The 22172-nt window shown below is 42.2% G+C and overlaps 1 protein-coding gene across 4 annotated transcripts in view; it reads left to right on the forward strand.

Moving 5' to 3' along the window:
* The window catches only part of LOC121576746 (kelch-like protein 25), a 34314-nt gene extending 13563 nt beyond the window's left edge, over nt 1-20751 (forward strand). For all 4 annotated transcript variants that reach the window (XR_006002519.2, XR_006002520.2, XR_006002522.1 and 1 more), the window contains 2 exons: nt 19783-19860; nt 20238-20751. The gene's annotated coding sequence lies outside the window, so the exon portion shown is untranslated. The remainder of the gene's footprint in view (nt 1-19782; nt 19861-20237) is intronic.
* The last annotated feature ends 1421 nt before the right edge of the window (nt 20752-22172 follow it).

Here is a 22172-nt window from a genome sequence, read left to right on the forward strand (position 1 = left end):
ATGTACCGTCAAATCTTGGGTGAGAACCTCCTTCCCTCAGCCAGGGCATTGAAAATGGGTCGTGGATGGGTATTCCAGCATGACAATGACCCAAAACACACGGCCAAGGCAACAAATGAGTGGCTCAAGAAGAAGCACATTAAGGTCCTGGATTGGCCTAGCCAGTCTCCAGACCTTAATCCCATAGAAAATCTGTGGAGGGAGCTGAAGGTTCGAGTTGCAGAACAGAAACCATATGGAAGTATGTATGAAAATGTATGCACTCACTAACTGTAAGTCGCTCTGGATAAGAGCGTCTGCTAATTGACTAAAATGTTTTTTTTTTAATGAAGTGGGAACAAGGAAAAGTACAAACTGCAGGACCTGGATGATGATGATGTTGATGATGATGGCTTCTGGGAGTGGTAGCTTGTACTATAGTAGCAGTAAAGGCTAGAAGGTTTATCCAGGGGGAAATCCCTGTGCCTCTTAGTCAGGATCAGCAGAGCAGTGGGAGCAGTAAGCCACTCAGACATTGATTTGTGAGCTGCATTACAGAGGTTTTCCAGTCAATTGGCTATTAGCCTAGCTGACAAGCTGGAGAACACGCTGGGGCTCAATCAGTTACAGAGAGACCAGAGAGAGCTACTCTAATGGGGGCGGGTGCTGATCAGTTGTGAAAGCCAGTAGGTCCCAAATGTACCTTTACCCCATTTTTAAATATAGTCTAAAGTACAACACTAATGGTTTCCTAAACTGACATGATGTCCTTTTTTTATCATGAATAAATGAGACCATCGCAGGTATTTACGGTTATGCGTGTGCCTGAATTGTGCAGTGTTATTGAACATAGCATTGGGTTTCCTATAGTCTATGGTTATCTTATCTGAGAGGTATCTTATCTGTGTGTTTGCTGGTGCTGAGCTGCTATAGTGGGGTTGGGGACCGGGGTATTGCTAAAAAGACCATCAAACCCAATAACCCCTGTAGTCTTGTTGGATGATGTTGGGACAGGGGGGCTCAAGTCAGTGTCTAGTCATCTGCCAGGCTGGTGAGAACAGCAGCAACTATCTCTAACTTAGTTCAGAGACCTTACCCCTGTGTTGTGAGCTGAGGTTTAGCCTGTTTCGCTATGAAGGGTTAATGGCTGCTCCTTCCTTCTTCAAGATCCCTATCACTCCATTTTGCAATGCCATGCCATACCCTGTGGACGGCGCTTGATTGGAGCCAATTTCCTCCTACAACAAGCCAATGACCCGAAGCACAGCTCCAAACTATGCAATAACTATTTAGGGAAGAAGCAGTCAGCTGGTATTCTGTCTATAATTGAGTAGCCAGCACAGTCACCGGATCTCAACCCTATTGAGCTGTTGTGGGAACAGCTTGACCGTATGGTACGTAAGAAGTGCCCATCAAGCCAATCCAACTTGTGGGAGGTGCTTCAGGAAGCATGGGGTGAAATCTCTTCAGATTACATCAACAAATTGACAACTAGAATGCCAAAGGTCTGCAAGGCTGTAATTGCTGCAAATTGAGGATTCTTTGATGAAAACAAAGTTTGAAGGACACAATTATTATTTCAATTCAAAATCATTATTTCTAACCTTGTCAATGACTACATTTCCTATGCATTTTGCTATATTTCCTATTCAAACTCATTTCTTGTATGTTTTCATGGAAAACAAGGAAATGTCTAAGTGACCCCAAACTTTTGAACGGTAGTGTATTACCTCAATAACCTCAACTAACCGGTGCCCCCGCACATTGACTCTGTACCGGTACACGCTGTATATAGCCTCCCTACTGTTATTTTGCTGCTGCTCTTTAATTATTTGTTATTTTAATTTTTTACTTAACACTACTTTTTCTTAAAACTGCATTGTTGGTTAAGGGCATGTAAGTATTTCACTGTGAGGTCTACACCTGTTGTATTCGGCGGATGTGGCAAATACAATTTTATTTGAAGTCAGTACTCATTAGGCACATTTTATGCCAGGAGTGCGTATACTAATCATTTTAGACTGACTGGAGCCTCTTATCAGAGACATATTTTAGTACCCCAAGCTCAAATCTGACCATGAGCTTAAAGCTGGCCATTAGCCTCTTACACTTAATTAGATCTCAGGGCTTGAAGCTCACATATTTAATGGGGACTTAGCAATAACCTTATCTGACCTTGTTTGTTCCGCTGACTACAAGCCAGCCCGCGAGGAGGACTAGGGTTACACTGTGGATGGTTATGGGTGGTCGAATAGTCACGCTTATTAATCCAATCCGAGGAATTTTTCGATATAATTTAGGAAATGTAGAATCATTGGTCCATAATATAAATAAAAAAAAGTAAAGCCTTTGATACCAACATGGTAGAAACACTGTATGGAAAATGTTTCTGGCGTACTGATATGATTAATTTCGCCAGCCAGCGTGAATGTGTCTGCGTGAAGAATGCTGTAAAGCGCTCTTCACACCGATACATTCACCCTAGCTGGCCAAATTAATCATATCAGTACGCCAGATACATTTTCCATATGGTGTTTCTACCATGTTGGTATCAAAGGCTTTGCCCTCCCAGTACTCAGTGTCGTTTTGGCTCTTAATGAATGTCAATAGGGAGGTGTAGGCCTATTAGAAAACTCTCTTGGCACAGGGATGATGCCTCTTTCTGCTCAGCTGTGTCCCAGGGCTGACTCTTCTCCTCAGAGCTCAACACGGTGGCTGTACAAAGGCCTGTATCCTCTCCTCATTCCTGACATTTGTTTGTGGAAAACACAGTCACCCAAAGGGCCTTGAGCTGATGTTTTTTATTGCCTTGAGTGTGGCTTACAGCTGACTCCTGTACAATGTGATACAGGACAGTGGTTGGTTGTGGGAGGAAGAGAAAAAATAGAAGAGTGGAAAAGTGTCAAAGCTATGAAGAGGTGTCTGTCTGTGGCTTGTCTGTCTGTGGCTTGACTTGCTTGGAGATGGGCGATTTCCCACTCAGTGGTTAGGCTACACAGTGAGTTCAGGTTTAATTGAATTACGCCCGAGCAGAAAATAATGGGATACTATAACATTGTGATTGCTTTCACTCTCAGCAAACTAAAGTAGCCTAGTTACAGTACTGTATGAATCAAGGCACTGCACTAAAGGTCTTCTGCTCCCACCTTATGCTATTATATTTTAACGTCTGTTTTTATGAACCTATCAGACCCAGAGGCGACTATATAATGATGGTTGACCATAACATTCTGAACAGAAATACAGGAATGGTGTCTTTCTATAATGAATCAATCTGTGAGTTTACCACCAATACCCTGGGCAATTTGACAAAGTGGCAGCAGAGATGTATGACTGACTGGGTGCCGGGGATCTGTCCTATCACAGACATCTGAGCTCCACTACAGTCTATGGTCCTCAGAGAGAGAGCCTGCCAGGCTGCTACACACCTCAGGCTACAGTCTGCCTGTTCTTTCACCAGAACTTTCCATCCCAAGCATCCACACTGTAGAGAAGACTTAATGGCTGTACTAAATGGGGAACATTAAAGACATGGCTATTTCCTCTGCTTTAGTTTTACTGTTAGTGCTGAACGATTAGTGCTTTTTGAGGTCTGTTCGGTTTCTATCTACAGTACCAGTCAAAAGTTTGGACACACCTACAGTGGCTTGCGAAGATATTCACCCCCCCTTGGCATTTTTCCATTTTTTTTTGCCTTACACCCTGGAATTAAAATGGATTTTTTGGGTGTTTTGTATCATTTGATTTACACAACATGCCTACCACTTTGAAGATGCAAAATATGTTTTATTGTGAAACAAACAAGAAATAAGACATAAGAACAGAGAACTTGAGCGTGCATAACTATTCACCCCCCCAAGAAATTGGCCACCTTTTGCAGCAATTACAGCTGCAAGTCTCTTGGGGTATGTCTCTATAAGCTTGGCACATCTAGCCACTGGGATTTTTGCCCATTCTTCAAGGCAAAACTGCTCCAGGTCCTTCAAGTTGGATGGGTTCCGCTTGTGTACAGCAATCTTTAAGTCATACCACAGATTCTCAATTGGATTGTGGTCTGGGCTTTGACTAGGCTATTCCAATACATTTAAATGTTTCCCCTTAAACCACTCAAGTGTTGCTTTAGCAGTATGCTTAGGATCATTGTCCTGCTGGAAGGGGAACCTCCGTCCCAGTCTCAAATCTCTGGAAGACTGAAACAGGTTTCCCTCAAGAATTTCCCTGTATTTAGCGCCATCATTCCTTCAATTCTGACCAGTTTCCCAGTCCCTGCCAATGAAAAACATACCCACAGCATGATGCTGCCACCACCATGCTTCACTGTGGGAATGGTGTTCTCGGGGTGATGAGAGGTGTTGGGTTTGCGCAAGACATAGCGTTTTCCTTGATGGCCAAAAAGCTCAATTTTAGTCTCATCTGAGCAGAGTACCTTCTTCCATATGTTTGGGGAGTCTCCCACATGCCTTTTGGTGAACACCAAACATGTTTGCTTATTTTTTTCTTAAAGCAATGGCTTTTTTCTGGCCACTCTTCCGTAAAGCCCAGCTCTGTGGAGTGTACGGCTTAAAGTGGTCCTATGGACAGATACTCCGCTGTGGAGCTTTGCTGCTCCTTCAGGGTTATCTATGGTCTCTTTGTTGCCTCTCTGATTAATGATCTCCTTGCCTGGTCTGTGAGGTTTGGTGCTTTTCTACTACATATAAGGTGTATGTAAACTTCCGACTTCAATTGTATGTGTGTGTGTGTGTGTGTGTGTGTGTGTGTGTGTATATATATATATATATATATATATATGTGTGTATGTACAGTGAGGGGAAATAAGTATTTGACCCCTCTGCAAAACATGACTTAGTACTTGGTGGCAAAACCCTTGTTGGCAATCACAGAGGTCAGACGTTTCTTGTAGTTGGCCACCAGGTTTGCACACATCTCAGGAGGGATTTTGTTACACTCCTCTTTGCAGATCTTCTCAAAGTCATTAAGGTTTTGAGGCTGACGTTTGGCAACTCGAACCTTCAGCTCCCTCCACATATTTTCTATGGGATTAAGGTCTGGAGACTGGCTAGGCCACTCCAGGACCTTAATGTGCTTCTTCTTGAGCCACTCCTTTGTTGCCTTGGCCGTGTGTTTTGGGTCATTGTCATGCTGGAATATCCATCCACGACCCATTTTCAATGCCCTGGCTGAGGGAAGGAGGTTCTCACCCAAGATTTGACGGTACATGGCCCCCTCCATAGTCCCTTTGATGCAGTGAAGTTGTCCTGTCCCCTTAGCAGAAAAACACCCCCAAAGCATAATGTTTCCACCTCCATGTTTGACGGTGGGGATGGTGTTCTTGGGGTCATAGGCAGCATTCCTCCTCCAAACACGGCGAGTTGAGTTGATGCCAAAGAGCTCGATTTTGGTCTCATCTGACCACAACACTTTCACCCAGTTCTCCTCTGAATCATTCAGATGTTCATTGGCAAACTTCAGATGGCCCTGTATATGTGCCTTCTTGAGCAGCGGGACCTTGCGGGCGCTGTAGGATTTCAGTCCTTCACGGCGTAGTGTGTTACCAATTGTTTTCTTGGTGACTATGGTCCCAGCTGCCTTGAGATCATTGACAAGATCCTCCCATGTAGTTATGGGCTGATTCCTCACCGTTCTCATGATCATTGCAACTCCACGAGGTGAGATCTTGCATGGAGCCCCAGGCCGAGGGAGATTGACAGTTCTTTTGTGTTTCTTCCATTTGCGAATAATAGCACCAACTGTTGTCACCTTCTCACCAATCTGCTTGGCGATGGTCTTGTAGCCCATTCCACCCTTGTGTAGGTCTACAATCTTGTCCCTGACATCCTTGGAGAGCTCTTTGGTCTTGGCCATGGTGGAGAGTTTGGAATCTGATTGATTGCTTCTGTGGACAGGTGTCTTTTATACAGGTATGTCACGCCCTGACTCAGGGGACTCTTATATGTTGAGTCAGGGTGTGTGTATTCTTTGTTTGTGCATATTCTATGTGGGTGTTCTAGGATGTGAATTTCTATGTTGGCCGGTGTGGTTCCCAATCAGAGGCAGCTGTCGCTCGTTGTATCTAATTGAGGGACCATACTTAGGCAGCCTTTTGGCACTAGTGGGTTGTGGGATCTTGTTCTGTATGAGGTTTGTTGTGTGTTACCTTAGGACTTCACGTGTCGTTAGTTTATTGTTTTGTCGTGTGTTTATTCGTGTTAATAAACATGTTTGCATATCACGCTGCGCCTTGGTCCGTCCCGTCCGTCAACGAACTTGACAAGGTAACAAGCTGCGATTAGGAGCACTCCCTTTAAGAGTGTGCTCCTAATCTCAGCTCGTTACCTGTATAAAAGACACCTGGGAGCCAGAAATCTTTCTGATTGAGAGGGGGTCAAATACTTATTTCCCTCATTAAAATGCAAATCAATTTATAACATTCTTGACATGCGTTTTTCAGGATTTTTTTGTTGTTATTCTGTCTCTCACTGTTCAAATAAACCTACCATTAAAATTATAGACTGATCATTTCTTTGTCAGTGGGCAAACGTACAAAATCAGCAGGGGATCAAATACTTTTTTCCCTCACTGTATGTATGAGTGAAGCTTTTATTGAGAGGTTTAATGCTTTAATATTTACAGGGTAAAAATCTGTCGTTCTGCCTCTGAGCAAGGCAGTTAACCCACTGTTCCCCGGGCGCAGATGACGTGGATGTCGATTTAAGGCAGCCCCCCGCACCCCTCTGATTCAGAGGGTTAAATGCGGAAGACACATTTCAGTTGAATGCATTCAGTTGTACAACTGACTAGGTATCCCTCTTTCCCTTTCCATTCCCTTTAATCATTTTAGCCCCCCAAACTCATTCATTATATAAATAGGCACGTTTATTTTTGTCTGGCTTAGCATTCCAAATAAAGTGACATTTTTTGCTCATATGATTTTAAAAATGAGTCGTCTGGGATAGGCAGCACCATTAGTAAGTAGGGTAACTGTGATAGGACCAAAGAGTTAATCAATGTGATTTTTCCATAAATAGACATGTATTTACCTCTCCATGGTGACAGAATCTTCTCTATTTTTGCAAACTTTCTATTGAAATTGTGGTAAGTATGTCTACTTCACCCTATTACAAGGTATTGTGAACATTCTTTTAACGATCCAATATGTACAGTGCATTCAAAGTATTCAGACCCCTTGACTTTTTCCACATTTAATGTTACAGCCTTATTCTAAAATTGATTAAATTGTTTTTTTTCCTCATCAACACACAATACCCCATAATGACAAAGCAAAAACAGGTTTAGAAATGTTTGCAAATTAATGAACTGAAATATCACATTTACGTAAGGATTCAGACCCTTTACTCAGTACTTTGTTGAAGCACCTTTGGCAGCGATTACAGCCTCAAGTCTTCTTGGGTATGACGCTACAAGCTTGGCACACATGTATTTGGGGAGTTTCTCCCATTCTTCTATGCAGATCCTCTCAAGCTCTGTCAGGTTGGATGGGGAGCGTTGCTGCACAGCTATTTTCAGGTCTCACTAGATATGTTCTATCGGGTTCAAGTCCGGGCTCTGGCTGGGCCACTCAAGGACATTCAGAGACTTGTTCCGAAGCCACTCCTGCGTTGTCTTGGCTGTGTGCTTAGGGTCGTTGTCCTGTTGGAAGGTGAACCTTCACCCCAGTCTGAGGTCCTGAGCGCTCTGGAGCAGGTTTTCATCAAGGATCTCTCTGTACTTTGCTCAGTTCATCTTTCCCTCGATCCTGACTAGTCTCCCAGTCCCTACCGCACCACCATCCTTCACCGTAGGGATGGTGCCAGGTTTCCTCCAGATGTGACGCTTGGCATTCAAGCCAAAGAGTTCAATCTTGGTTTCATCAGACCAGAGGATCTTGTTTCTCATGGTCTGAGTCTTTAGGTGCCTTTTGGCAAACTCCAAGTGGGCTGTCAGGTGCCATTTACTGAGGAGTGGCTTCCGTCTGGGCACAAGGTCTGATTGGTGGAGTGCTGCAGAGATGGTTGTCCTTCTGGAAGGTTCTCCCATCTCCACAGAGGAACTCTGGAGCTCTGTCAGAGTGACCATTTGGTTCTTGGTCACCTCCCTGACCAAGGCCCTTCTCCCCCGATTGCTCAGTTTGGCCGGACGGCCAACTCTAGGAAGAGTATTGGTGGTTCCAAACTTCTTCCATTTAAGAATGATGGAGGCCACCGTGTTCTTGGGGACCTTCAATGCTGCAGAAATGTTTTGATACCCTTCCCTAGATCTGTGCCTCGACACAATCCTGTCTCTGAGCTCTACGGACAATTGCTTCTACCTCATGGCTTGGTTTTTGCTCTGACATATACTGTCAACTGTGGGACCTTATATAGACAGGTGTGTGCCTTTCCAAATCATGTCCAATCAATTGAATTTACCTCAGGTGGACTCCAATCCAGTTGTAGAAACATCTCAAGGATGATCAATGGAAACAGGATGCACCTGAGCTCAATTTCGAATCTCATAGCAAAGGGTCTGAATACTTATTTTTAATATATTTACAAAAATGTATGAACAATTTTGCTTTGTCATTATGGGGTATTGTGTGTAGATTGCTGAGGATTATAATAAAAATATAAAACATTTTAGAATAAGGTTGTTACGTAACAAAATGTGGAAAAAGTCAAGTGGTCTGAATACTTTCCGAAGGCACTGTAATATGGTACACTTGTCATAATTAGGTTTTAGTCCAGAGAGGCTAGAAAAGTGATCAAGATCTTCAATGAGACTGTGCAGGGACCCAGATTGCGGACTTAAGAAAAAACATATTTTAACCCCTGGATTTCTAACCCCTTGATGTTCTTGTTGGACTTAATTTTAATAGCTAGCATTTCGATGGCCATAATAAATAGGTATGGAGATAACTGACAGCCTTGTTTTACTCCTCTTAAATGCTCAATACTTTCTGAGAAGTAACCATTATTTACTATTTTTTCACCAATTGTATAAGAGATTCACCGAAATTAAAGTATTCCAGTCATTTATATATAAATTCTAGTCGTACTTTATCAAACGCCTTTTCGAAATCCGCTGTGAAGACCAGGCCTGATGTTTCATAATGTTCCATTGTTTCAAGTAATTGTTGTATACAGTGGGGAGAACAAGTATTTGATACACTGCCGATTTTGCAGGTTTTCCTACTTACAAAGCATGTAGAGGTCTGTAATTTTTATCATAGGTACACTTCAACTGTGAAAGACGGAATCTAAAACAAAAATCCAGAAAATCACATTTTATGATTTTTACGTAATTCATTTGCATTTTATTGCATGACATAAGTATTTGATCACCTACCAACCAGTAAGAATTCCGTCTCTCACAGACCTGTTAGTTTTTCTTTAAGAAGCCCTCCTGTTCTCCACTCATTACCTGTATTAACTGCACCTGTTTGAACTCATTACCTGTATAAAAGACACCTGTCCACACACTCAATCAAACAGACTCCAACCTCTCCACAATGGCCAAGACCAGAGAGCTGTGTAAGGACATCAGGGATAAAATTGTAGACCTGCACAAGGCTGGGATGGGCTACAGGACAATAGGCAAGCAGCTTGGTGAGAAGGCAACAACTGTTGGCACAATTATTAGAAAATGGAAGAAGTTCAAGATGACGGTCAATCACCCTCGGTCTGGGGCTCCATGCAAGATCTCACCTCGTGGGGCATCAATGATCATGAGGAAGGTGAGGGATCAGCCCAGAACTACACGGCAGGACCTGGTCAATGACCTGAAGAGAGCTGGGACCACAGTCTCAAAGAAAACCATTAGTAACACACTACGCTTCCTGCAGCGCACGCAAGGTCCCCCTGCTCAAGCCAGCGCATGTCCAGGCCCGTCTGAAGTTTGCCAATGACCATCTGGATGATCCAGAGGAGGAATGGGAGAAGGTCATGTGGTCTGATGAGACAAAAATATAGCTTTTTGGTCTAAACTCCACTCGCCGTGTTTGGAGGAAGAAGAAGGATGAGTACAACCCCAAGAACACCATCCCAGCCGTGAAGCATGGAGGTGGAAACATCATTCTTTGGGGATGCTTTTCTGCAAAGGGGACAGGACGACTGCAGCGTATTGAGGGGAGGATGGATGGGGCCATGTATCGCGAGATCTTGGCCAACAACCTCCTTCCCTCAGTAAGAGCATTGAAGATGGGTCGTGGCTGGGTCTTCCAGCATGACAATGACCCGAAACACACAGCCAGGGCAACTAAGGAGTGGCTCCGTAAGAAGCATCTCAAGGTCCTGGAGTGGCCTAGCCAGTCTCCAGACCTGAACCCAATAGAAAATCTTTGGAGGGAGCTGAAAGTCCATATTGCCCAGCGACAGCCCCGAAACCTGAAGGATCTGGAAAAGGTCTGTATGGAGGAGTGGGCCAAAATCCCTGCTGCAGTGTGTGCAAACCTGGTCAAGACATACAGGGAAACGTATGATCTCTGTAATTGCAAACGAAGGTTTCTGTACCAAATTTTAAGTTCTGCTTTTCTGATGTATCAAATACTTATGTCATGCAATAAAAATCAAATTAATTACTTAAAAATCATACAATGTGATTTTCTGGATTTTTGTTTTAGATTCCGTCTCTCACAGTTGAAGTGTACCTATGATAAAAATTACAGACCTCTACCTCATGCTTTGTAAGTAGGAAAACCTGCAAAATCGGCAGTGTATCAAATACTTGTTCTCCCCACTGTATTATCTCCAATATATCGTCCATGTAAAAAACCTGTCTGATCAGGATGAACATTATCTGGTAAAACCTTTTTTAAATTATATGTGCTATTCATTTCACCAGGATTTTCACATTACATTTAAGTGTAAGAGGCCTCCATTTTTTTTTCTAAATGGACTGGATCTTTATACTTATCACCTAGGTCCTGTTTCAGTAGCAATGAAATCAGACCTTGTTGAATACCTGAAAGTCTACAATTTTTATAGTAGTAATTAAACATGCTAATACTGGAGCTTTTGAGTACATTAAAAAAATACCTCTACTGGTATACCATCAAGCCCTGCTTTTTCCAGACTGAAAATATGTAATTGCCTCAAAGTTATTCCTGTAAGTTGGCCTTCACACAGGTCTTTCTGTCAATTGGTTAATTTTACAGTTGTTATTATTAGGAAATAAATCCTTACAGTTAGCATCGTTCAGTGGAGGAGACTGAAAAGAAAACATATGCTTAAAATATTTTGCTTCCTCTTTCAAAATATCATTTGTTGAATCATGGATGACTCCGTCATTTGTAACGAGTTTCTGTAAATTATTTTTGGTAGCATTTCTATGTTGAAGATTCAAGACAAATGTAGTGCATTTTTCACAATTTTCCATCCAATTTGCTTAATTTTTTTGTAATAAATTACACTTTGATTGTTCTTAAATAAGTTCCTCCAATTAGTTTTTCCTCTAACCTATTTTGTGCCTCTAAAGTACAGTTTCCATTACCATCTACCTGCATTATTTCCTATTTTCTTCTTTTGACCAAAACTGCTTTTGTTTTAATGAGTATTGTATTGAATGGCCTCTAAGTACATTTTTAATAGTGTCCCGTACAATAAGGGGATCTGCTGTACCTATGTTGTGCAGAAAAAGTCAATTATTAATTATTTTGTCTTAGTTAAGAACAAATTGTCATCCAGTAGGCTTTCATTATATTTCCATTATCCCCTTCCACATAGAATTCTGTAAGGGTTATGTGGAGGCCAATTAGATGGTGGTCCGATCGCATTCGGTCTCCTATTAATACTTTTAAAACTTGATGCCAGCAAGAATGAGACCAGGAAGTAGTCAAGACGGCTAGCTTGATTAAGCCTCCTCCATGTATATCTCACTAGGTCAGGGTTCTTCAGCCTCCATATATCCACTAGGGAGGGGGTGGAATAGGCTAACCAATTATTATTTATTTATTTATTTTTGTTATTTAGCAGACGCTCTTATCCAGAGCGACTTACATGAGCAATTAGGGTTAAGTGCCTTGCTCAAGGGCACATCGACAGATTTTTCACCTAGTTGGCTAGGGGATTAGAACCAGCGACCTTTCGGTTACTGGCACAACGCTCTTAACCACTAAGCTACCTGCCGCCCTCAATTATAAATGCCACTAGCAGTTTGCAAAGTAGGGTCATCAGTAACGGTACTTACCACAGTCACAAAGTCATAAACCCTGCCTGTTTCTAAAATGTTGCTTCTTAAAATCTGATTTTAAACCTAACCCTTAACCACACTGTTAACTTTATGCCTAACCTTAAGACCAAAAAGCAATTTTTTTTATTTTTATGACATAGCCAATGTTGACTTTGCGGTTGTCACTAGTTACCACAGCCAAAGTAGCCTAAGCGGAAAATGACGCAATTATTCCAAAACTGCAGCTCATTGTTGGAAGTCATATATTTCCCTTCAGTCAACCAGTCCATTTTTGAATGTGATAAAACTGCCATCAATTGACAAGGAATGTAACTTGTGTATCCCACCAGTTACATACTTTTGGCCATGAAGTGTATGTGGACACCCCTTCAAATTAGTAGATTTGGCTATTTCAGCCCCACCCGTTGCTGACGTGTATAAAATCGAGCACACAGCCATGCAATCTCCATAGACAAACATTGGCAGTAGAATGGCCCGTACTGAAGAGCTCAGTGACTTTCAATGTGGCACCGTTATAGGATGCCATCTTTCCAACAAGTCAGTTCGTCAAAACCTTTCCAAGGTGAATGATCACTGGGGCGAGAGTTCTCCTTTTTAAAAGTGCTACAATTACGAGTATCAATCAGTTGGTCAGTAAAGTCTGACCATACTGTGACAGTTCTCATAGCCATCCGTAACATTTTTATCATGGCCTTTTGAAAGGTATTACATTCAGCTTTGGGTGTGTGGAATTTTGGTAATAGCCATCATTATATATTTTAATTATATACTGAACAAAAAATATAAACACAACAATTTCAACGATTTTACTGAGTTACAGTTCATATAAGGAAATCAGTCAATTGAAATTGGGAGACTGGCCCACCCACTGGGGAGCAAGACCCAGCCAATCAGAATGTTTTTTTTTCCCCACAAAAGGGCTTTATTACAGACAGAAATACTCTTCAGTTTCATCAGCTGTCTGGGTGGCTGGTCTCAGATGATCCCGCAGATCAAGAAGCTGGATGTGGAGGTCCTAGGCTGGCGTGGTTACACATGATCTGCAGTTGTGAGGCCGGTTACACGTGATCTGCAGTTGTGAGGCCGGTTGGACGTACTGCCAAATTCTCTAAAATTACATTGGAGGCGGCTTATGGTAGAGAAATTAACATTACATTCTCTGGCAACAGCTCTGGTGGACATTCCTGCTGTCAGCATGCCAATTGCACGCTCCCTCAAATCTTTAGGCATCTGTGGCATTGTGTTGTGTTACAAAACTGCACATTTTAGTGGCCTTTTAGTGTCCCCAGCACAAGGTGCACCTGTGTAATGATCATGCTGTTTAATCAGCTTGTTGATATGCCACACCTGGCAGGTGGATGGATTATCTTGGGAAAGCAGAAATGCTCACTAACAGGGATGGAAACATTTGTGCACAAAATTTGAGAGAAATAAGCTTTTTGTGCATATGGAAAATTTCTGAGATCTTTAATTTCAGCTCATGAAACATGGGACCAACATTTTACATGATGTTGCGTTTTATATTTTTGTTCAGTATATTTTTCTCATGGCACTGGCGGAGCTTTGCCAGTTAAAGATGCGCTATGTAGAAATCGCTCCACCAATTCCTGGTTGCAAAAATTCTAATGGTTCACCTAATTTCAGTTTGACTAAACAAGCAAGTATAGTGTAGAGAAACATTGTACCATATAAACCGCTGTGAAATATATTTTCCAGCTGTTTTGAAGCTGGTGTACAAAACTAAAAGTATAAGACAAAAAAACGAGACTTAACGGGAATCATAGAAATGGCACACAGAACAGATCTTCCGCTTCTTAGAGTTGCTTTCAATGAGGATAAAAGATCTATAACACACATTTCTATGTGAATTTGGTGGGGACGCCCTAAAAGTTGCATATTGCAGCTTTAAAGCAAAATTTGAGCTCCATGTGTGTCCTAGTCCCACCACGTGACATTGTTTTTAAGAGCAGGGTACAATGTATGTTACTGCTTCTCTTACCTCCAGTCCAGAGGTATTGGGCAGCTGCATTGTGACTGTGCCTAGATCAGTAATCCAGTTAATTTGCCAGAACGAACAGTCCAGACACCATGCCAACCAGCACCCCCTGCTTCCTGAAAGACTAAACCAGCTAATTGTGTGGCTGTTGCAGCTACATTAGATTGTGTGGATATTAATCTGCTCTCTCTTTGTGGCACATTACATGTTACTGTCGCAGGAAACATGGTGTTTTGGCCCAATGTACTGGTACTCCAACTGTAACGTCATGCAGCTGGTTGCTAGACACAGTGAACAGAGGGCAGACTCTCCCTCACACACCCTGTCTACATACACATACATTAAACACAGCTTCCTCTCCCCAGAATAGTGGGGCTAAGCTTAGCTTGTTCAGCCTGCCCTATGTAAATTGGCAGGGGATTTGGGCAGTAATCTGAACAGGCTGACATGCATTGCACTGAACTTCCCTTTCCTGGAATCCACTGGCTCATTGTTATCCCTATCAGCCCTGAAATTTCAAACCTTATCATCGCATTAGGCAGCAGAGCTATGTTCATTCTGCTCTCCAGTCTAGACCGGTGTCTAGATAAGGATATCATGAGCCGTTATATAGCACAGCGGGCTCCCGAGTGCCGCAGCGGTCTAAGGCACTGCATCTCACTGCTTGAGGCGTCACTACAGACCCCCTGGATCGATTCCAGGCTGTATCACAACCGGCCGTGATTGGGAGTCCCGTAGGGCGGTGCACAATTGGCCCAGCATCGTCCGGGTTTGGCCGGTGTAGGCCGTCATACTAAATAAATATTTGTTCTTAACTGACTTGCCTAGTTAAATAAAGGTAAAATATTTTAATTTTTTTAAAACACTGTAATGGAAGGATCTCAGCCTCCTATCATACAATTACCAGGAACCGGTGATATGATATCCACTATTGTTTTTTCTATAAAGAAAGTTGCCTTTCTTCCACACTCTGAAATGTAGTTGTGGAGAGATGTTACAAACACAAAGCATTGATAGACTTGTTGATGGAGCCTTGTTGGTCTCAACTTCCAGGGCATGTTCCATATTGTCTAAGAGCCATACACAATAGTAGGCTGATGCAGAATGAGTTAAAAGATAATTAGGCGTAATTGTTTGTCTTCTTTACTCATTTTGATAGTAGACTTTGTCAGAAGCTGGACTGCATTCCTTTACAAACTTTGAAGGTTAATACTGCAGGATTATTCATGAAATATTGTCCTCTAAAGTGCTTTAACCCCTTTCATCACCAGAAAAAGCAAAACTTTCATTGTAGACATTGTAGATGCTGTTTATGTAGGGGTGGGCACGGTTATTCGAATATCCAAACGGACGAGAGTATTCATTTTTTAGATGAAAATAAATCTAGGCCTATTTTAATTAAAAGGCTTTGTCTTAAATGGTATTAAATTATCTGTGACATTGCTACATACAAGGATAGACTGATTTTATTTAAATTGAGTGCGCACCATTTATTTTTATTTTTTAACTAGCCTACACACTTTTCACGTGTGTAGCTTGTTATTGTCACTTAGTCAAAGCAGCACTACTGTCAGAGGCTCCATTTGGAGCAAGCGAAGTGGGAGATTTCTAAGCAATGCAACATTTTATTATAATTACAGAATTAATTTGGCTAAATGAGAAGGAGTATGCTACAATGATCAACCAACAGGTAGGCAGCAGTTTAATATGAATGGAGTTGTTGTAGACAGGGACTGGAAGCGCAGCAAAATAGCCTCAATTAGCCTTGCTAGCTAGCATCGATTTGATGCAGTCAAGATAGACACTACCAGACGAGAGGATAGATAACCTATCCCAGCAACAAGTTTGTCAAACTTGTGCAAGTAGGTTTGGCTACTTTCTCTCTCTCTCTTCCTCTGTGTCAGACACACCGGCCCCTGCTTCTTTGCTGCCCCTCCCCACCCTCGGGCTGAAACAACAAGCTCAGTGCACTGCCTCTCCTGAGTCGTGTGAGCATGTCCCCATTTTGAAGTTGAAAAAATATATACAAATCTTTCAAACATGTATTTCGACAATCCGGATATCAGAAATTATTATTTGAATAATCAAATAATTTAAAATGCCCATCCCTGCTGTTAAGCTTATTGACGCAATAGCAATATTTTTGACATAATTAAAACAACTTAGAAATTCCTGGAATTTCATTTCATTCCACATAGGCCTAGATGGGTCATGACTTATGTAGACCTACTAGGCTACATGTTCTCTTAATGCTTCATGCAACATGCTGTATGTTAGACTGCATGCTGCTGTTTTCCAATAAATATACCAACATGAGAGGGAAACCTTATGGCTTTATTCTTGAGTCTGTGAACAGATTTGAATGACATTAAAATGACAGGCTGTGATAAGCCCTCTATACTTAAAATCTGTAGTGATGATCAAAGAGGTGTGTAAGCACAGCATGTAGATTTATCCTTCCCCTAGCTACCTGGATGTGCTAGATAGTCAGTACACCGGTGTGCTCTGAAATTGTTTGATTGCTGATATTTAAAGGAACAATTCTGGGTTTTATTTAATACATTACAAGCATCCTTACATGTTCTGTAGTGAAAATACACCTGCTAAATCACTTAATCTCGTACCTTTTAAAAAATTAAACAGCATTTTCCCTTAACCTCCAAGATTGTGCAATCCTCTCCCCAAGCTTCCTCTGCCTTTTGCAGTTTCCTACATTTACCACAAAGCCTCTCACCATTCCGCTCTCTCACCCCTGGTTGCCACTAGTTATCACAGGCACAAAGTCAAAATTGGCTATATTGTAAACATTCATTAAAAAAATTGCTTTTTGGTCTTAATTTAAGGTTAGACGTAAGGTTAGCAGTGTGGTTAGGTTTACAATTGAAAATAATCTGACAATGGGTAGTTTGTGCACGCCGCCATGTTTAGTTTTTTCGTGTCAACCAAAAATAAGATGAGGAGACAAGATGAGTTTAATATTTTTGCAGTATGCACTTCCGGAAGTTTACTCGAAAGATGGGTGACCATCCCTTCACCTGATTTTGTTATAACATTTTTGGTCTGACAGAAGTTTACGTGACACCCAGAATGCATGGTATAATGTCAACAAACATGGCAAATAGCTTAGCATTAGCTCATCATAATCAGTACAACCTTTAAAAAAGTATTTTACACATCAATGTGTCCATTACAATCTATGCAAGAATCGGAACGCATGATTTGTCACCAGTACTTGAAAAAAATTGAATAAAACTGTAAATACATTATGCTCCATACATGCATACATACTCTTACGCTACAACATGATATACAGTGAGGGAAAAAAGTATTTGGTCCCCTGCTGATTTTGTACGTTTGCCCACTGACAAAGAAATGATCAGTCTATAATTTTAATGGTAGGTTTATTTGAACAGTGAGAGACAGAATAACAACAAAAAAATCCAGAACAACGCATGTAAAAAATGTTATAAATTGATTTGCATTTTAATGAGGGAAATAAGTATTTGTCCCCCTCTCAATCAGAAAGATTTCTGGCTCCCAGGTGTCTTTTATACAGGTAACGAGCTGAGATTAGGAGCACACTCTTAAAGGGAGTGCTCCTAATCTCAGTTTGTTACCTGTATAAAAGACACCTGTCCACAGAAGCAATCAATCAATCAGATTCCAAACTCTCCACCATGGCCAAGACCAAAGAGCTCTCCAAGGATGTCAGGGACAAGATTGTAGACCTACACACGGCTGGAATGGGCTACAAGACCATCGCCAAACAGCTTGGTGAGAAGGTGACAACAGTTGTGATTATTCGCAAATGGAAGAAACACAAAATAACTGTCAATCTCCCTCGGCCTGGGGCTCCATGCAAGATCTCACCTCGTGGAGTTGCAATGATCATGAGAACGGTGAGGAATCAGCCCAGAACTACACGGGAGGATTTTGTCAATGATCTCAAGGCAGCTGGGACCATAGTCACCAAGAAAACTATTGGTAACACACTACGCCGTGAAGGACTGAAATCCTGCAGCGCCCGCAAGGTCCCCCCTGCTCAAGAAAGCACATATACAGGGCCGTCTGAAGTTTGACAATGAACATCTGTATGATTCAGAGGAGAACTGGGTGAAAGTGTTGTGGTCAGATGAGACCAAAATCGAGCTATTTGGCATCAACTCAACTCGCTGTGTTTGGAGGAGGAGGAATGCTGCCTATGACCCCAAGACACCATCCCCACTGTCAAACATGGAGGTGGAAACATTATGCTTTGGGGGTGTTTTTCTGCTAAGGGGACAGGACAACTTCACCGCATCAAAGGGACGATGGACGGGGCCATGTACCATCAAATCTTGGGTGAGAACCTCCTTCCCTCAGCCAAGGCATTGAAAATGGGTCATAAATGGGTATTCCAGCATGACAATGACCCAAAACACACGGCCAAGGCAACAAAGGAGTGGCTCAAGAAGAAGCACATTAAGGTCCTGTAGTGGCCTAGCCAGTCTCCAGACCTTAATCCCATAGAAAATCTGTGGAGGGAGCTGAAGGTTCGAGTTACCAAACGTCAGCCTCGAAACCTTAATGACTTGGAGAAGATCTGCAAAGATTAGTGGAACAAAATCCCTCCTGAGATGTGTGCAAACCTGTTGGCCAACTACAAGAAACGTCTGACCTCTGTCATTGCCAACAAGGGTTTTGCCACCAAGTACTAAGTCATGTTTTGCAGAGGGGTCAAATACTTATTTCCCTCATTAAAATGCAAATCAATTTCTAATATTTTTGACATGCGTTTTTCTGGATTTTGTTGTTGTTATTCTGCCTCTCACTGTTCAAATAAACCTACCATTAAAATTATAGACTGATCATGTCTTTGTCAGTGGGCAAACGTACAAAATCAGCAGGGGATCAAATACTTTTTTCCCTCTCTGTACAGAAAATAAGGCACTTACTTTGATAGGAACGCACACATGTCCAAAGTTATTATTTTAAAGGAAAACAATAATGAAGGCAATGCGAGCGCCAGCCATAAAATGTGCCGGGGGGGTGGGGGGAGTTTGTGCATGACTGTGCAAATGTCTGCATACTTGATCTGTGGAAGCACTGTGGAAGCGCTTAGACTCTCCTCGAAGAGAGAAGTTTGTCCGGCTCAGTAAAGCCTCAAACATAAATTGTCCGCAACAATGAAATGGGCTACTTCTATGTGAATTAATGAGGCGGAACACCTGACGCGAAGTTGGGGGACTGTCATGAACAGATGAACAGGGCGGGACCGAAGCTTTCCCCCAACTGAACTTAATGCAAATACTCCGACATCGCGTTGCTATTGACCAATCAAAGCTCACTATAGTTTCCAGCCCCTACTGGATTGGCTGATACCTAGCCTACTTGCAAGCACCAACATGAGGGCGAAGCAAGTGTAGCCATCTGAATTTACGCGTTAAAAGGATCTCGGTCATAACACGTCGGACATAAAAGCTAGCTAGCAGGTGTTTTCGTCCTGCACTTATAAGCTGTTTAGAGATGAACAACTAAACTAACTAATCGTAGATTCAGTAGTGTTAATTGTGAAGACCCGGACAGTTTTTAAATCATGAATTGGTGAACTTGCTAGCCAGCTAAACATGTGGCAAATTAGTTTTTCCCCCATTTTTTTTCAGGGACTAAAGAGGGCACCTGATTGCGATTCACGCAATTGGCTTGGCATGAGAAAATAGTCATGCCTGACTCGTTTGGAGGTAAGACATTTTAACATCTGATGGAAAAACGTAGTAAATGCAGCCAGCTGTGTTGTTCAATCTAGGCTTGCTAGCCAGCCAGCCAAGTTATTTGTGCATTCTGTTGAGTCTGTTTACCTAACGTTAGCTGACTTTCTCTTGTCACTATCCCTTCCACTATTGTGTTGCATCATTGGGTTTGGTGTTACTAGTTAAAATTAGAGGCTAAGTTATTCTACTACTCTTACAGTAAACAACTTGATCAAGCCTATAAATATGGAAAACTTTTAACAAAATGATTGCACATTAAGAGGTAGTTGTGGCTTAAGCAACTTGAACCAGCACTGACATTTGAGCAGTGAGGTTAATTTCTCCCCTCTTATCTGTGCTTGTTCCAGGTTGAAGGACATCCCACCCTGACACCCAGGCAGATGTCAAGAACCTAAGAACCTCCCAGCCACTAGGACAATCACCATATCCCAGGATTTTGTAACATCACAATGTTAGACACTTACTGCACTGTTGGAGCTAGAAAAATAAGCATTTCACTGCACCACCTATTACATCTGCTAATCTGTGTACGTGACCAATAAACTTTTATTTGATTTGAGATAGAAATAGATTCACCCAGGTTATTGTTTATCATGCAGATTGGTCAGGTCATTGTAATTTATGAAGCTCATTCTAAATTACATTTGTGATTTCTGTCCCAGGGGGATTGCACTGTGTGCAAGTCTTACATTTAGACCACAATTAGTTGAATGAGGTGTTGGTAAAGGGCTGGAACAAAAACCTGTAAACTCTTGTCCTATGACAATTTGCCCTCATTTACTGAACAAGGCCAAACTGAGCCACCCGAGTGGCGCAGTGGTCTAAGGCACTGCATTGCAGTGCTAGCTGTGCCACTAGAGATCCTGGTTCGAATCCAGGCTCTGTCGTAGCCGGCCGCAACCGGGAGACCCATGGGGCGGTGCACAATTGGCCCAGCGTCGTCCAGGGTAGGGAATGGCCGGCAGGGATGTAGCTCAGTTGGTAGAGCATGGCGTTTGCAAGGGTTGTGGGTTCGATTCCCACGGTATGAAGTATGAAATAAAATAATGTATGCACTCACTAACTGTAAGTCGCCATTTTTTTTAATGGCCTTGGTCAGGGAGGTGACCAAGAACCTGATGGTCACTCTGACAGAGCTCCAGAGTTCCTCTGTGGAGATGGGAGAACCTTCCAAAAGGACAACCATCTATGCAGCACTCCACCAATCAGGCCTTTATGATAGAGTGGCCAGACGGAAGCCACTCCTCAGTAAAAGGCACATGACAGCCCGCTTGGAGTTTGCCAAAAGGCACCTAAAAGACTCTCAGACCATGAGAAACAAGATTCTCTGGTCTGATGAAAGACAGATTGAACTCTTTGGCCTGAATGCCAAGCGTCATGTCTGGAGGAAACCTGGCAGCATCCATACGGTGAAGCATGGTGGTAGCAGTATCATGCTGTGGGGATGTTTTTCAGCGGCAGGGACTTGGAGACTAGTAAGGAGTGAGGGAAAGATTAACGGAGCGAAGTACTGAGAGATCCTTGATGAAAACCTGCTCCAGAGAGCTCAGGACCTCAGACTGGGGGCGAAGGTTCACCTTCCAACAGGACAACGACCCTAAGGACACAGCCAAGACAACGCAGGAGTGGCTTCGGCTAAAGTCTCAATGTCTTTGAGTGGCCCAGCCAGAGCCCGGACTTGAACCTGATCGAACATCTCTGGAGAGACCTGAAAATAGCTGTGCAGCGACGCTCCCCATCCAGCCAGACAGAGCTTGAGAGGCTCTGCAGAGAAGAATGGGAGAAACTCCCCAAATACAGTTGTGCCAAGCTTGTAGCGTCATACCCAAGAAGACTCAAGGCTGTAATCGCTGCCAAAGGTGCTTCAACAAAGTACTGAATAAAGGGTCTGAATACTTATGTAAATGTAATTTCAGTTCGTATTTTTAATAAATTTGCTAAATTTTCTACAAACCTGTTTTTGCTTTGTCATTATAGGGTATTGTGTGTAGAAGGTTGTAACCTAACAAAATGTGGAAAAAGTGAAGGGGTCTGAATACTTTCCGAATGCACTGTATGTACAGTACCAGTGAAAAGTTTGGACACACCAACTCATTCAAGCGTTTTTCTTTATTTTTACATTATAGAATAATCGTGAAAACATAAAACTATGAAATAACACATATGGAATCATGTAGTAACCAAAAAAGTGTTAAACAAATCAAAATATATTTTATATTTGAGATTCTTCAAATAGCCACCCTTTGACTTGATAACTGCTTTGCACACTCTTGGCATTCTCT

Source organism: Coregonus clupeaformis, chromosome 11, assembly GCF_020615455.1.
Source record: "Coregonus clupeaformis isolate EN_2021a chromosome 11, ASM2061545v1, whole genome shotgun sequence".
In the NCBI taxonomy this organism is placed as follows: domain Eukaryota; kingdom Metazoa; phylum Chordata; class Actinopteri; order Salmoniformes; family Salmonidae; genus Coregonus; species Coregonus clupeaformis.